Raw genomic sequence first — 15870 nt, 5'->3', positions numbered from 1 at the left:
TACCGGTAGGTAATTAAAATCCTATTTTACGTTACACCACGCAGTAGTGCACTTTATTCACCTTACGTCACACAGTATTGCCCCATATACATTATGTCACACACAGTATTTCACTGTGCCACCCGCTCCTCTCGCTCTGTGTCTGCAATCACATCCCATATTGCAGCAAGCACTCGGCAAATAAAAATCGTGGTGGCGACCAGTTCCACCCCCCAGCCATCCTGCATTCTGTGCAGTGGCACCTCCTTTGTTACGGTTCTGGTACACAGAGCGGGTTGCGTTTATGTGACCAACGGTCAGGAGCCCGCCGGTCACAATACCGACGCCGGGATCCTGGCATGTGAACATACCGCCGGTCGGCAAGCCAACCAACAGGGACTATTCCCACTCGTGGGTGTCAACAATACCCATAGAGTGGGAATAGAAACTGTGGCGAGTGCAGCGATCCACTGAGCCTGCTGTGTGACGAGCGCAGCAAGCCCGCAAGGGGCTTCGATGCGCTCGCCCCACTTGCTGGCCATCTAACAGCCAGGATCCCGCTGTCGGTATTGTGACCAGCAGTCTCCTGACCGTTGGTCACACAAACCCAACTCCACAGAGCAAGCATTTCAGAAATGTGTGGGCTTTTTTGTTACATCATGCAATGTGGGAGCCCTGAGTAACCGTCACGGCAGCTTTAAATCTGGCACTCAGGACATGTGCCTTTTTATAGCTCTACCCCCTGCTTGGGTCAGAGGAGCATGTGCTGGGCTCCACCAATCAGGGTTCAGCAGACACTCCTCTGATCGCAGGTGAGTTGCCTGTATATCAACCAATCTGTAGTCTCAAATAATCTATGTATATGCATGTAAGTGGGTTCATTTAGTTTCAGAAATGTATGTTTTAATATCGTAATTTTGGACACTCCCTTGCAGCAGCGTCGGAATGGGGGGGGGCAAGGGGGAGTAGGCCCCCCCCCCCCCCCCCCCCCCCCCCCCCCCATACATGTCATAGGCGTGGGGAGGGGGAGTGCTTACCCCCAGATCACCACGGAGACTCTGACTTTAAAACTCCGGCGCCACAGCATGCTGCCGCTTGTCCTGTCCAGCCGGCTCTTCACAGACTGAGGCATTACAGGGAGGAGGCGGGGATGTCCCAGCAGCAGGCTCAGCATTGCCACGCCTCCTCCCAGTAATGCATCTGTGACAGCCGGCTAGGACAAGTCACGGGGCAGCACACTGCGGCACCAGAGTTTTGAAGTCAGATTCTCCGTGGTGATCTGGGGGGTAAGCGCTCCCACACGGGGTTGGGGTGGGGGGGTAATGCCAAAAATTTTATTTATCTACGGTCCTAACCCCTTCCCCCACCCACCCCACGATATGTTCTGGCACCCCTGCTCCCTTGTTATTCTTCTGATACATTTTCAACAGTGTGGGAATCTAAACAATTTCCCAATTGCCTTTTTCTTTTTTGTAGCACAACTAAATTAATGAATGACCCTCAGATTTTTACCACTGTGCCAACTGCCGTCTACCTCGTGAGGAACACTTCAGGGTCTCAGGCAGGGCTGTGGTATGAAGTGAAGCCCTCTGCACAAACATTGATATTAGTGCACAGTAGTTAAAATGTACCTTGCATTGGGCATTCTATGAATATTTTTTACTGGAAATACATGGATTTACGTGTGTGTCACATTTTGCAGCTTCTGTGGAGACTCATCACAAATTGGTTCCGCATGCAAATAAAAAGTTTTATTGTGCAGGACAAGATATAAAAGGGATGAAAAGGATACATTTACTGGACATATCCCAGCTAGCAGTAAGTAGATGCACAATTTATTGCTCATCACAGAAGTGTCACGCCTGAGGTCAGAGGCTGACCTGGGGAAGCCTCGGGCATAGGGGCAGACATGAAGTTGAACTTGGGTGGCTGGATAGGGTTCCTAGACCTGTAAGATAGGAGCATGCGCCCAAAGGCATGACCAGAATAACAGAGGATTGTGTAAAAGGTAAGTCTTTTATTAAGCTAGCAGGTAAAGCAATCACAGCTGCAGATGATAGTAGACTCAAATATCAGCAATCGGTTAACCCCAATGGAAGCACACAGATAGGTATCACAAAGTCAGTAATAGTCCTCAATGCACAGAAGTCAGATAAATGCTGTTAGTAATATTAGGCATCAATGTTGGCGGCAATCATGGAAGATGCATTGTTTGTAATGGGAGTCCATAGACGCAGACAGCTAACAACTGATACAGAGGTAATGAGACGATTCTGACCAGAGAGAGATGATATTGCTGAACCAATGGTGAGACACAGATGACGAGGAATTGATGATGGAACACCGATGGTGACCGGAATCGATGATGGAACACCGATGGTGACCGGAATCGATGATGGAACGCAGATGGTGACAGGAATCGATGATGGAACGCAGATGGTGACAGGAATCGATGATGGAACGCAGATGGTGACAGGAATCGATGATGAAACACAGATGGGGACAGGAATCGATGATGGAACATCGAAAGTAACCAGAATTGATGATAGGTCACCGATGGTATCAGGAACGATGCTGGAACATCGATGGAGTCAGGCAGCTCTGCTGGATGGAAATTGGTCCAGGTCTCTTTAAGTGGATGGAATCACAGGACCTGGTAACCTGGAACTGCAGAGCAGAGAGAACAACCACAGACAGCAGAGACATCCAACACTGAGCTAGACAACCGTAGCACTGACAACCAGGAAGTGCTTGCACAGGAAACTTATACCCACCGCGAAGTGGTAATTGGCTGAGCAATCAGCTAGGAAGCAGACTGTAGAGGATTGGCTGTAGAGACTCATATGATTTGACTAAACATGGCTAAACCCATGTTTGGATATTGGAGGGAAAGTCTGTTTGGAAACAGCATGCTTGTGGCCTACAGTAATGGCGGCGGCGGCAGCAGCGGAGGACGCGGGGAGCTGAGAGCAACATCTGCCCGGACAGGAGCGACATGCCATATACGGCAGCATCCTCTACGGACTATGAGAAAAGGATTTACCGGTAGGTAATTAAAATCCTATTTTTATTGCGTCAGAGCTGCAGCCGTGGTACAAAATCACTGGCATAATGGCCGCCGCACATGCACAGTAGGGATTTGGTCTCCGGAACATGGCAGGATATAGACTCTGGCATCTACTACACTGTGAAGACAAGGCCCACCTGGAATCTGCACACGGGCCCCCTCCGCTGTTAAAATATCCCACCAGAGCTCACATGGTGGCAGGCAGGAGACGTCCTGGTGCTTTCATATCCCAGCAGTGGAAGAAAAGCAGGAGCCAGGTAGCACTGACATTGGAGATAGCAGGGGCAGCACAGGACCATCAGGAGCAGCATTAGTCCCCAGGGTGAGTACTGGCAGCCAGGTAGATCCAGTGGGAGCAGAGCCGGCCCCATGCATATGCAGGGTACATGACTGAGTATGGCGCAACATTGAGGAGGGTGCCCCGGGTAGCAGGAGTCAGACATTGTGTCTGCGCCTGATTGGCACATTTTGTAAAGTGAGTCTGGTAGGAGGGGTATAGAGGGAGGAGCCAGCCCACACTATTGGTTTCTTAAAGTGCCCATGGCTCCTAGTGGCCCTGTCTATACCCCATGGTACTACTGTGGACCCCAGTATCCTCTAGGACGTAAGAGAAATGATGATTATTATTATTATTATTTAAGGTCAACAGCTAGCGAATCAATATAATGAGACGATATATATTTTTTACTTTTTTCAATATTTTTTTTAAGATAATTAAATGTCATGTTCAACTGCCTGGTATGAAAAAAAGAGTAAGTGTCTCCTCAGCGTAGCTGAAGCAGCTCGTCTGTCACCCGCAGCCATGGCCGAGAATCAGATGTATGGGTGGGAGAATGAAGAAACTGAGATAGTGATCCATCCTCCCACTAATCAACCCTCCCAATCTTCTCTTTTATCATTGTAAAGTGATGAACAGCATTGGCTTGCTACAGAACTGACAGACCCCCTATAATGAGGTTGTATATAACAGCATATAGGGGGTCATTCCGAGTTGATCGTAGCTGTGCTAAATTTAGCACAGCTACGATCATTCACACTGACATGCGGGGGGATGCCCGAGACAGGGCTAGTCCGCCGCGCATCTCAGTGCCGCCCCCCCCCCCAGAAGTGCAAAGGCATTGCACAGCGGCAATGCCTTTGCACTTCCAGAGTAGCTCCTGACCAGCGCAGCTTTAGCATGCTGGCCGGGAGCTACTCATCGCTCCCCGGCCCGCAGTGGCTGCGTGTGACGTCACGCAGTTGCCGCGGGCTGCTCCCCCAATGGTCCGGCCACGCCTGCATTGGCCGGACCGCGCCCTCTAAACGGCGACTTAACGCCGCCGTCCAGCCCCCTCCCGCCCAGCGACCGCCTCTGTCTCAGAGGCGATCGCTAGGCAACGATGGCTGCCATGCGCCGGCGCAGTTCCAGCCCTATCGCTGCGACAAACTGCAGCGAGCGATCGGGTCGGAATGACCCCCATAGGCCTCTGCCTAGAGAGAGGCATGTCAATAAATTGTTAAAGTTTCTAGTGCAGCTTTATAGCCTTTTTTAAAAAAAAATGAGCTGCTATGTACAGGACATACACAAGGGGGCGTAAATGTTCTCTCCTGCTAGCACTGTAGATGGTACTGCTGTTCTCTACATTCTTTAGGAAAATTCATTGCTTATTTACATACTCCTGCATTTAAACATGACATTCTTTGAATCAAAGCTTTGTTTTGTATGAAAAAAGGTACCAGTGCTCGACAAATGTACCAGTACTCTCCTAAAGCTATAGTAGTTTCTATACTCTTGACAAGTCTTTATTACTTTCTGAAATTATTTCAAAGATTTCTTTCTGTTCTGGAATGAGTTATAAGAATTAAAAATTATAGCTTTCAATTAAGTATCAAAAAATTAACACTGATTTCAATTATAATTTTGACCTAGATGCTTGTTGTTTTCTAGTGCTCTGGATTGTCTACGACTTAATATCCTCACGCATGTCATTACACAAAAGATAGGTCAATGTGTCCCAAGGCCAGGCCTGTAGAGAAAAATGAGGAGCAGTGGCTAAATCCTGAGGATGGATGTGGTCAAATAATGAAGGCATAGCCACACCAAGGAGAGGGCATTCTTCCCCCTGCATGGCTGACCTGGGCCCTTTAAACAAACCCGGATCTGGCACCGTTGCCCAGGAGTGTAGACTTTTCAATCCGGTTTAGTCATAGTATAGTGAAATCATGCCTCCCAACTGTTTTTCTAGGACTGTCCCACTGTGTGTGTGTGTGTGTGTGTGTGTGTGTGTGTGAGGGGGGGATATTTGGGGGAGCACACACCAGAACCCTACTACGCAGTACAGCAGGTAAGGAGCGGGTGAATAGATGTGTGCGCATAAACAAGGCATTCATTCACAGTGCCGGGAGAGTCTGGGACACCTACACAATGACGGGAACGGGGGTGCCATGATGTTCTGCCCCTTTTACTGAGGCCCCACCCCTTTCCGGTAGCACGTTCCCCTTCGGCGTGTGCAGGGTTCCGCTCCCTGAACCACCAATGTTGGGAGGTGTGGTGAAATCACAAGTCCAATAAAATCTAGACAATGAACTGTGCCATTTTTTACACATTTTTCATTTTTCCTGTGACTTAATTGTTCTCAGTCTGATAAGTGTCCCCAGCTGACCCTGGCTCCCGCAGAGGTCTAAGTTTTTTGCCTCCTTTGTAGTTAGTATATTATTATTAACATACTAATCTATAATTCCACATGGAACATTTTTTTTTTCTTTTTATCTGTCCCCGGCTCTTTTTCTTTCACTCTCCCCCTTCTCCAATTCTCATTCTCCACTTCCTTTCTTTCCCCATTTCTCTGTTTCACCCTTTTCCTGAAGGATCGCTCTCCCCCTCCCATCACAAATGAATGTTACCTTTCAGTAAACATGTGCTCGGCATGTGTGCGACATAACTGAGCCTGGACTGAATAAGAGCTCTGTATGAAACGTGTGCACTTGGAAGTGACTGTGACATGTATATTTTGTATGTGGCGTCATATTGTCTGTCGTGTGTGTATTTAAAATATGTACAGCTAATGGGAAAGGCCTCTGTTTTCTTATTCATGTTTTACCTCATTTACACATTGTCATAATTGTGTTTAAAATTCTAGAAGTAAATGTATAACTGCAAATTTTGGTCCAGTATAAGGACTATGCAGCTGTCCCAGGTCCACTAAGTACCAGTATAAGTACCATTGTTTTTTAGGTTTAATTTAACACTTAATTTATTATACTTCGCCCCTTCAACTTGGCAAAATTATTTCTAGTAAGGATGGCAGAGCAGTGAGCAGAGATTCATATCACACTGGATGGGAATATGAGTGAACCGGAGGCAACAATGCAATCGGATATCTGTTCCATGAATCCAGAGCAAAATAAGACCTTGGCAGGAAGGTAAGTACTTGGACTTCTTACCTTTATTACTATTGACAGGCCAACTATCTTTACTTGCAAGTGAGAATCATATTATTGACCATTATTGGTAACCATTGTCTATCATATGACCACGACCCATTGTAGTAATGGCTATTACAACTACTAACATATGCCCTCCAACATTTTACACATAAAAATCGGTACTTTCAAAGTTTCAATGGGAGTTTGGAGAGTCAAAAATTGGTACAGACCATAAAAAAAAAGTTACTGTACCTGACAAAAAGGTGGGTGGAGGGTATGCTAACATATATGCTACTGCTGGGCATTATCATGTGCAGTAACACTGGCATATTTGACCTTCCTGGGCAGAAGGGCATCGCCAACAGAATTGATGAAACAGGGAGAAGGGAGAAGCTGGTAAAGACAGAGGTAGAGAGACTTGCACAGACAGAAGTGACTGATATGAAAATGTGTCCAGCATACCTGAGTTGCTCTCAGTCCTTGTGTGATCCAGTAGCTCTGAGGCTGCAATCCAATGAAACATTTGATGTGTAAGCTCTCACGAGTAGGGCCCTCTTCCCTCATGTGCTTATTCTTTTTCTTACCTTAATAATCTTCAACTGCACCAAATCCAGCAATCTTCTTCCACCTGATACTTATTCCAGTGTCATCTGCTGACGTAGCTATGTTTATTTACCCTGTACTTGTCCTATATTGTCTTCAACTGTAAGTCGCTGTTTTCATGTTTTGATTATGTGTTTATGTACTCTGTAATTGGGCGCTGCAGAACCCTTGTGGCGCCATATAAATAAAAGATAATAATAATAATGTGGGTTCAGGGAGATTGCAGCAAATGCTCTAGTACTTTTCTCTTACGTCCTAGATGATGCTGGGGTCCACATTAGTACCATGGGGTATAGAAGTCCACCAGGAGCCATTGGCACTTTAAGAGTTTTAGAGTGTGGGCTGGCTCCTCCCTCTATGCCCCTCCTACCAGACTCAGTTTACAAAATGTGCCCAGAGGAGCCGGTCACAGCTAGGGGAGCTCTCCTGAGCTTTCCTGGAAAAGTTTTTAAATAGAGTTTATTTTTTTACAGGAGGCTGTAGGCAACAGCCTGCCTGCAGCGTGAGACTAAGGGGAGGAGCAGTGTCTGCCCTGCGGGGTCTGAGCCACTGACTCCGCTGACTGGACACTGAGCTCTAGAGGAGTCTGATCGGTCTCCGCCACAGGGGAACCGCTCGCCCCAGCAGCATGCCGTCGACCTCTTACAGAGCTGAAGGGAGTGGCGAGTTAGTCACCGACCCCCCTAGCAAGCGGGGGGCCAGTGTGAAGATGGCGGCATCGGGGAAGGGTCGCGGTATTAACCGCACTCCTGGACGGTACCAGAGGCACAAAGTGCGGCGCTGTGAGGGGCGCCCTGGGCCAGCACTTACCCCCAATACTGGTAAGCAAGCCTGTCAGGGTCCAGGGATCTCAGCCAGCAACTTTCCTCAGGCCAGTATAATCACCTGAAGAGCAGGAGGACAGCGCCATTAAGGGGGTGGAGCTTTTCAGAGCGGACCCAGCAGCATTCCAGCGCCATTTTCCTGCATGCATGCTGAAAGGAAGATACAGGTCCCTCCACAGCAACTTCAGCTTACTGTATACGGTACCAAGGGGTTGTAGAAGGGAGGGGAGGCTGTTATTTGACTGTGTGTCCTATTAAGGAGCACAAGTCAGCGCTGTTAAGGGGTTTCTCCTTGCAAACAAAGCGCTGTGTGGGTTGGCTCCAATCTCTGTCTCTCTCTTGCCATTCTTGGGGGGGAAACTCTGTCTGCCCCCACGTGTGTGTGTGTGTGTGTGTGTGTGTGTGTGTGTGTGTGTGTGTGTGTGTGTGTAGTGTTTGGTGGTCTCCTTTGGCAATGTCCAGGGACACTGTGTCATATGCTGCAGACGATTTATCCTCCCAGGATGATCCCATTCCATGTAATCAGGTTAGCACTGATTTAGCACAGATTCCTGCAAGGGAACCAGAGTGGTTTTCCTCTATCAAAACTTGGATTTCTCAGATTTCTGACAGGGTTGCTAGTAATGAATCTGCAACCCAGGTATTGCAGACCTCTATGGCTGTATGGCCCTTGTCTGGTACCTCAGGACACCCTGCTATATACCCCCACAAACGTGCGCTTGTGCAGGTAACACAAGACGACACGGATACCGATACTGACACACTACAGATGGTGATGGGGATGTGTTACGGGGGTCTGCATCTCTTGCAAAGAGGGTGCAACTGTTGATAGTGGCTATCAGAGATGTGTTAAATATTAATGATACCACACCTGATCGGGCTGAGGAGGCTTTTTTCACAGAAATAAAAAAGCCTCGCTGACCTTCCCTGCGTCAAAGGAATTGAACGCTATTTTTGAAAAAGCATGGGTAAACCCAGAAAAGAAATTTCAGATCCCAAAAAGGGTTTTGGTAGCTTTTCCTTTCCCTGACGAGGACAGGAAAAAATGGGAAAACCCTCCAATTGTTGACGCATCTGTGTCCAGACTCTCAAAAAAGGGGGTTTTGCCTGTTCCAGGTTCTACCTCCTTAAAGGAGCCGGCAGATAGAAAGATTGATAACACGCTTAAATCAATGTACACTGCTTCTGGGGCCATATTACGTCCCACTATTGCTAATGCATGGATTGCAAAAGCAATAATGAAGTGGTCGGCTAACATGCTTGAGGATTTGGATACAATGGATAGGGATGACGTTGCTTTATTTCTCTGACGTCCTAGTGGATGCTGGGGACTCCGTAAGGACCATGGGGAATAGACGGCTCCGCAGGAGACTGGGCACATCTAAAGAAAGCTTTAGGACTATCTGGTGTGCACTGGCTCCTCCCCCTATGACCCTCCTCCAAGCCTCAGTTAGATTTCTGTGCCCGGCTGAGCTGGATGCACACTAGGGGCTCTCCTGAGCTCCTAGGAAGAAAGTATATGTTAGGTTTTTTATTTTCAGTGAGACCTGCTGGCAACAGGCTCACTGCACCGAGGGACTAAGGGGAGAAGAAGCGAACCTACCTAAGTGGTGGTAGCTTGGGCTTCTTAGGCTACTGGACACCATTAGCTCCAGAGGGATCGAACACAGGACCCGACCTCGTCGTCCGTTCCCGGAGCCGCGCCGCCGTCCCCCTTACAGAGCCAGAAGCAAGAAGGTGGTCCGGAAAATCGGCGGCTGAAGACTTCTGTCTTCTCCAAGGTAGCGCACAGCACTGCAGCTGTGCGCCATTGCTCCTCATGCACACCACACACTGCGGTCACTGATGGGTGCAGGGCGCTGGGGGGGGGGCGCCCTGAGCAGCAATATTAACACCTTGGCTGGCAAACTGACACCATATATAGCCCCAGGGGCTATATAGGTGTTTATTAACCCCTGCCAGAACTTTTACAATAGCGGGAGAAAGCCCGCCGAAAAAGGGGCGGAGCCATCTCCCTCAGCACACTGGCGCCATTTTCCCTCACAGCTCTGCTGGAGGGATCGCTCCCTGGCTCTCCCCTGCAGTCCTGCACTACAGAAAAGGGTTAAAAAGAGAGGGGGGGCACAAATTAGGCGCAGTATATATATATATTATGCAGCTATAAGGGAAAACACTCTCTATAGGTGATATCCCTGTGATATATAGCGCTCTGGTGTGTGCTGGCATACTCTCCCTCTGTCTCCCCAAAGGGCTTTGTGGGGTCCTGTCCTCTGTCAGAGCATTCCCTGTGTGTGTGCTGTGTGTCGGTACTACTGTGTCGACATGTATGATGAGGATAATGATGTGGAGGCGGAGCAAATGCCTGTGAATGGGATGTCACCCCCTGCGGGGTCGACATCGGTGTGGATGGACTTATGGAAGGAATTACGTGACAGTGTCAACTCCTTACATAAAAGGTTTGACGACATAGGACAGCCAGCTGCTCAACTTGTGCCTGTCCAAGCGTCTCACATGTCATCAGGGGCTCTAAAACGCCCGCTACCTCAGATGGCAGACACAGATGTTGACACGGATACCGACTCCAGTGTCGACGACGATGAGACTAGTGTACCTTCCAATAGGGCCACCCGTTACATGATTGAGGCAATTAAAAACGTATTACACATTTCTGATAATACCCCAGATATCACAAAAAAGGGTATTATGTTTGGTGACAGAAAACTACCAGTAGTTTTCCTGCATCTGAGGAATTGATATGAGGTGTGTGAGGAAGCGTGGACTTCCCCCGATAAGAAATTGATAATTTCTAAGCAGCGTACCCTTTTCCGCCAGAGGATAGGTCACGTTGGGAAATAACCCCTAGGGTAGATAAAGCGGTTACACGCTTATTAAAAAAGGTGGCACTACCGTCACGGATACGGCCGCCCTGAAGGACCTGCTGATAGAAAGTAGAAAACTACCCTTAAAGCTATATACACACACACGGGCATTATATTGAGACCTGCTATTGCCTCGGCATGGATGTGCAGTGCGGTAGCTGCGTGGTCAGATTCCCTGTCGGATAATATTTATACTGTAGATAGGGACAATATTTTGCTGAAAATAGAGCATATAAAAGACGCTGTCTTATACATGCGTGATGCATAGAGGGATATTTGCCGACTGGCATCACTAATAAGCGCTATGTAAAACCATTGCCGCCAGACGGGGGTTATGGACTCGGCAATGGTCGGGCGATGCCGATTCAAAACGGCACATGGAAGTTTGCCCTAGAAGGGGGTGGAACTGTTTGGGGATGGTCTTTCAGACCTCGTTTCCACAGCTACGGCTGGGAAATCAAAACTTTTGCCACAAGCTACCCCACAGCAAAAGTAAGCACTGTATTATCAGGTACAGTCCCTTCGGCCCCAGAAAAGTAGAGGGCTAGAGGCTCATCTTTTCTGCCAAGAGGAAAAGGTAGAGGGAAAAAGCTGCAGCACACAGCTAGTTCCCGGGAGCAGAAGTCCTCCCCTGCGTCCGGTAAGTCCACAGCATGACGCTGGGGCTGCTCAGGCGGACCCGGGTACGGTGGGGGCCCGTCTCAGAAATTTCAGCGCACAGTGGGCTCTCTCACAGGTGGATCCCTGGGTTCTTCAAATAGTATCTCAGAGGTACAGGCTGGAATTCGAGACGGCCCCCCCCCCCCCCCCGCCGTTTCCTAAAATCTGCCTCACCGGCAACTCCCTCTGCCAGGGAGGCAGTGTTGGTGGCTATCCAAAAAACTGTATTCACAGCAAGTGATTATCAAGGTACCCCTCCTTCAACAGGAAAAGGGTTACTTTTCCACAATGTTTGTGGTACCGAAACCGGACGGTTCGGTGAGACCCATCTTAAATTTAAAATCCTTGAACACATATAACAAAAGATTCAAGTTCAAGATGGAATCGCTCAGGGCGATTATTGCGATCCTGGACGAGGGGGATTACAGGGTCTCTCTGGACATCAAGGATACTTACCTGCATGTCCCCATTTACCCTCCTCACCAGGAGTACCTCAAGATTGTGGTACCGGACTGTCACTATCAGTTCCAGACGCTGCCGTTTGGATTATCCACGGCACCGAGGGTCTTTACCATGGGTAATGACCGAAATGATGATACTCCTTCGCAAGAAGGGAGTTTTAATTATCCCGTACTTGGACGATCTCCTGATAAAGGCGAGGTCCAAGGAACAGTTGGTAAGGGGGTAGCACTTTCTCGGGAAGTGCTGCAACAGCAGGACTGGATTCTCAATTCCAAAGTCACAGCTGGTCCCGACGACACGTCTTCTGTTCCTGGGAATGATTCTGGAAACAGACCAGAAAAAAGTGTTTCTTCCAATGGAAAAAGCCGAGGAGTTGTCATCTCTAGTCAGAAACCTCCTAAGACCGGGACAGGTGTCGGTACATCAATGCACACGAGTCCTGGGAAAAATGGTAGCTTCGTACGAAGCAATTCCATTCGGAAAGTTCCACGCAAGGATTTTCCAGTGGGACCTGTTGGACAAATGGTCCGGGTCCCATCTCCAGATACAGCAGCGGATAACCCGGTCGGCAAGAACCGGGGTGTCGCTGCGGTGGTGGCTGCAGAGGGTTCATCTACTAGAGGGCCGCAGATTCGGAATACAGGACTGGGTCCTGGGGACCACGGATGCCAGCCTTCGGGGCTGGGGTGCAGTCACACAGGGAATAAAATCCCAAGGACTATGGTCCAAAACAGGAGTTTTCACTTAACATAAATTTCTCTAACGTCCTAGTGGATGCTGGGAACTCCGTAAGGACCATGGGGAATAGCGGGCTCCGAAGGAGGCTGGGCACTCTAGAAAGATCTTAGACTACCTGGTGTGCACTGGCTCCTCCCACTATGACCCTCCTCCAAGCCTCAGTTAGATTTCGTGCCCGGCCGAGGTTGGATGCACACTAGGGGCTCTCCTGAGCTCTTAGAAAGTTATAGTCTTTTTCAGTGAGACCTGCTGGCAACAGGCTCACTGCAGCGAGGGACTAAGGGGAGAAGAAGCGAACTCGCCTGCTTGCAGCCGGATTGGGCTTCTTAGGCTACTGGACACCATTAGCTCCAGAGGGATCGACCGCAGGCCCAGCCTTGATGTTCGGTCCCGGAGCCGCGCCGCCGTCCCCCTTACAGAGCCAGAAGCAAGAAGATGGTCCGGAAAATCGGCGGCATGAAGACATCCTGTCTTCACCAAGGTAGCGCACAGCACTGCAGCTGTGCGCCATTGCTCCTCATACACACTTCACACTCCGGTCACTGAGGGTGCAGGGCGCTGGGGGGGGCGCCCTGAGGCAGCAATAAAAACACCTTGGCTGGCTAAAATACCTCAATATATAGCCCCTGGGGCTATATATGAGGTAAATACCCCTGCCAGAATCCCATAAAAAGCGGGAGAATAGGCCGCGAAAAAGGGGCGGAGCCTATCTCCTCAGCACACTGGCGCCATTTTTCCCTCACAGCTCGGCTGGAAGGAAGCTCCCTGGCTCTTCCCTGCAATTCTACAGTACAGTAAGAGGGAAAAGAGAGGGGGGGCATTAAAATTGGCACTGTATACAGTATATTATATAAAAAGCAGCTATTAGGGACATAACTCAGTTAGTCCCTGTATATATATATAGCGCTCTGGTGTGTGCTGGCATACTCTTACTCTGTCCCCCCAAAGGGCTTTTGTGGGTCCTGTCCTCTGTTTGAGCATTCCCTGTGTGTGTGGAGTGTGTCGGTACGGCTGTGTCGACATGTTTGAGGAGGATAATGATGTGGAGGGGGAGCAGATGCCTTTAGCAGGGATGTCACCCCCTGGGGGTCAGACACCTGAGTGGATGGTATTATGGCAGGAAATGAGTGCACGTATAGACTCCTTACATAAAAAATTTGACGACATGCCGACTGTGGGACAGCCGAGTCTTCAGCTCGTGCCTGTCCAGGTGTCTCAAAAGTCATCAGGGGCTCTGAAACGCCCGTTATCTCAGGTGGCACAAGTAGATGTCGACACGGATACTGACACCAGTGTCGACGACGATGAGTCAAATTTAATGCCCGTTAAGGCCATTCACTGCATGATTGAGGCAATGAAAGAGGTGTTAAATATTTCTGATTTACATCCAGGTACCACAAAAAAGGGTATTATGTTTGGGGAGAAAAAACTACCTGTAGTTTTTCCCCCGTCAGATGAATTAAATGAAGTGTGTGAAGAAGCGTGGGCTTCCCCTGATAAGAAATTGGTAATTCCTAAGAAGCTACTAATGGCGTTCCCTTTCCCGCCAGAGGATAGGTTACGTTGGGAAACACCCCCGAGGGTGGATAAAGCGCTCACACGTTTGTCTAAAAAGGTGGCACTACCGTCCCAGGATACGGCCGCCCTTAAGGAACCTGCTGATAGAAAGCAGGAGGCGATCCTGAAGTCTGTATATACACACTCAGGCATTATACTCAGACCAGCTATTGCGTCAGCATGGATGTGCAGTGCTGCCGCTGCGTGGTCAGATAAACTGTCAGAAAATATTGACACGTTAGACAGAGACACGATCCTGCTAACAATTGACCATATAAAAGACTCAGTCTTATACATGAGAGATGCACAGAGGGAAATCTGCCGACTGGCATCTAAAATAAGTGCATTATCTATCTCTGCTAGGAGATGCTTATGGACTCGCCAGTGGACTGGAGATGCAGATTCCAAAAGGCACATGGAAGTCTTGCCTTATAAGGGGGAGGAATTATTTGGGGATGGTCTCTCCGACCTAGTTTCCACAGCAACGTCTGGGAAGTCAGCATTTTTACCCCATGTCCCCTCACAGCCTAAGAAGGCGCCATTTTATCAGGTTCAGTCCTTTCGGTCCCAGAAAAACAAGCGGGGAAAAGGAGGGTCTTTTCTGTCAAGAGGCAGAGGCATGGGAAAAAGGCTGCAGCAAACAGCAGGTTCCCAGGAACAAAAGTCCTCCCCCGCTTCCTCTTCCAAGTCCGCCGCATGACGGTGGGGCTTCACAGGCGGAGCCAGGTACGGTGGGGGCCCGCCTCAGGAATTTCAGCGATCAGTGGGCCCGCTCACAGGTGGATCCCTGGATCCTTCAAATAGTATCTCAGGGATACAGGCTGGAATTCGAGGCGACTCCACCCCGCCGTTTCCTAAAATCCGCCTTGCCGATTGCTCCCTCAGACAGGGAGGCGGTGCTAGCAGCGATTCACAAGCTGTATTCCCAGCAGGTGATAATCAAGGTACCCCTACTTCAACAAGGCCGGGGTTACTATTCCACACTATTTGTGGTGCCGAAACCGGACGGTTCGGTGAGACCCATTTTAAATTTGAAATCCTTGAACACATACATAAAAAAATTCAAGTTCAAGATGGAATCGCTCAGGGCGGTTATTGCAAGCCTGGACGAGGGGGATTACATGGTATCCCTGGACATCAAGGATGCTTACCTGCATGTCCCCATTTACAATTCTCACCAGGAGTACCTCAGATTTGTGGTACAGGACTGCCATTACCAATTCCAGACGCTGCCGTTTGGACTCTCCACGGCACCAAGGGTATTTACCAAGGTTATGGCGGAAATGATGATACTCCTTCGAAAAAAGGGAGTTTTAATTATCCCATACTTGGACGATCTCCTAATAAAGGCACGATCCAAGGAACAGTTGTTAGTGGGAGTAGCACTATCTCAGGAAGTGCTGAGCCAGCACGGCTGGATTCTGAATATCCCAAAGTCACAGCTGGTCCCCACGACACGTCTAATGTTCCTGGGAATGATTCTGGACACGGCCCAGAAAAAAGTGTTTCTCCCGGAGGAGAAAGCCAGGGAGTTGTCTTCTCTAGTCAGAGACCTCCTAAAACCAAAACAGGTATCGGTGCATCACTGCACGCGGGTCCTGGGAAAGATGGTAGCTTCTTACGAAGCAATTCCATTCGGCAGGTTCCATGCCAGGATTTTTCAGTGGGACCTGTTGGACAAGTGGTCCGGATCGCA

General features: G+C 49.1%; 1 long non-coding RNA gene across 2 annotated transcripts in view; it reads left to right on the top strand.

The window, feature by feature from the left end:
* The first annotated feature begins 1118 nt into the window (after positions 1–1118).
* Positions 1119–15870, top strand: part of LOC135057858 (uncharacterized) — a 48615-nt gene continuing 33863 nt past the window's right edge. Inside the window, exons 1-3 of one of the 2 annotated variants that reach the window (XR_010244421.1) lie at positions 1119–1265; positions 1742–1797; positions 6322–6448. This is a non-coding gene — a long non-coding RNA (uncharacterized LOC135057858). Of the gene's footprint in view, positions 1266–1681; positions 1798–6321; positions 6449–15870 lie in introns of both variants that reach the window. The other variant, XR_010244420.1, reaches the window with a different exon arrangement.

Source organism: Pseudophryne corroboree, chromosome 3 (assembly GCF_028390025.1).
Source record: "Pseudophryne corroboree isolate aPseCor3 chromosome 3, aPseCor3.hap2, whole genome shotgun sequence".
Lineage (NCBI taxonomy): Eukaryota > Metazoa > Chordata > Amphibia > Anura > Myobatrachidae > Pseudophryne > Pseudophryne corroboree.
The sequence above is the reverse complement of the archived record's forward strand: the minus strand, read 5'-3'. Positions and strand labels throughout refer to the sequence as shown.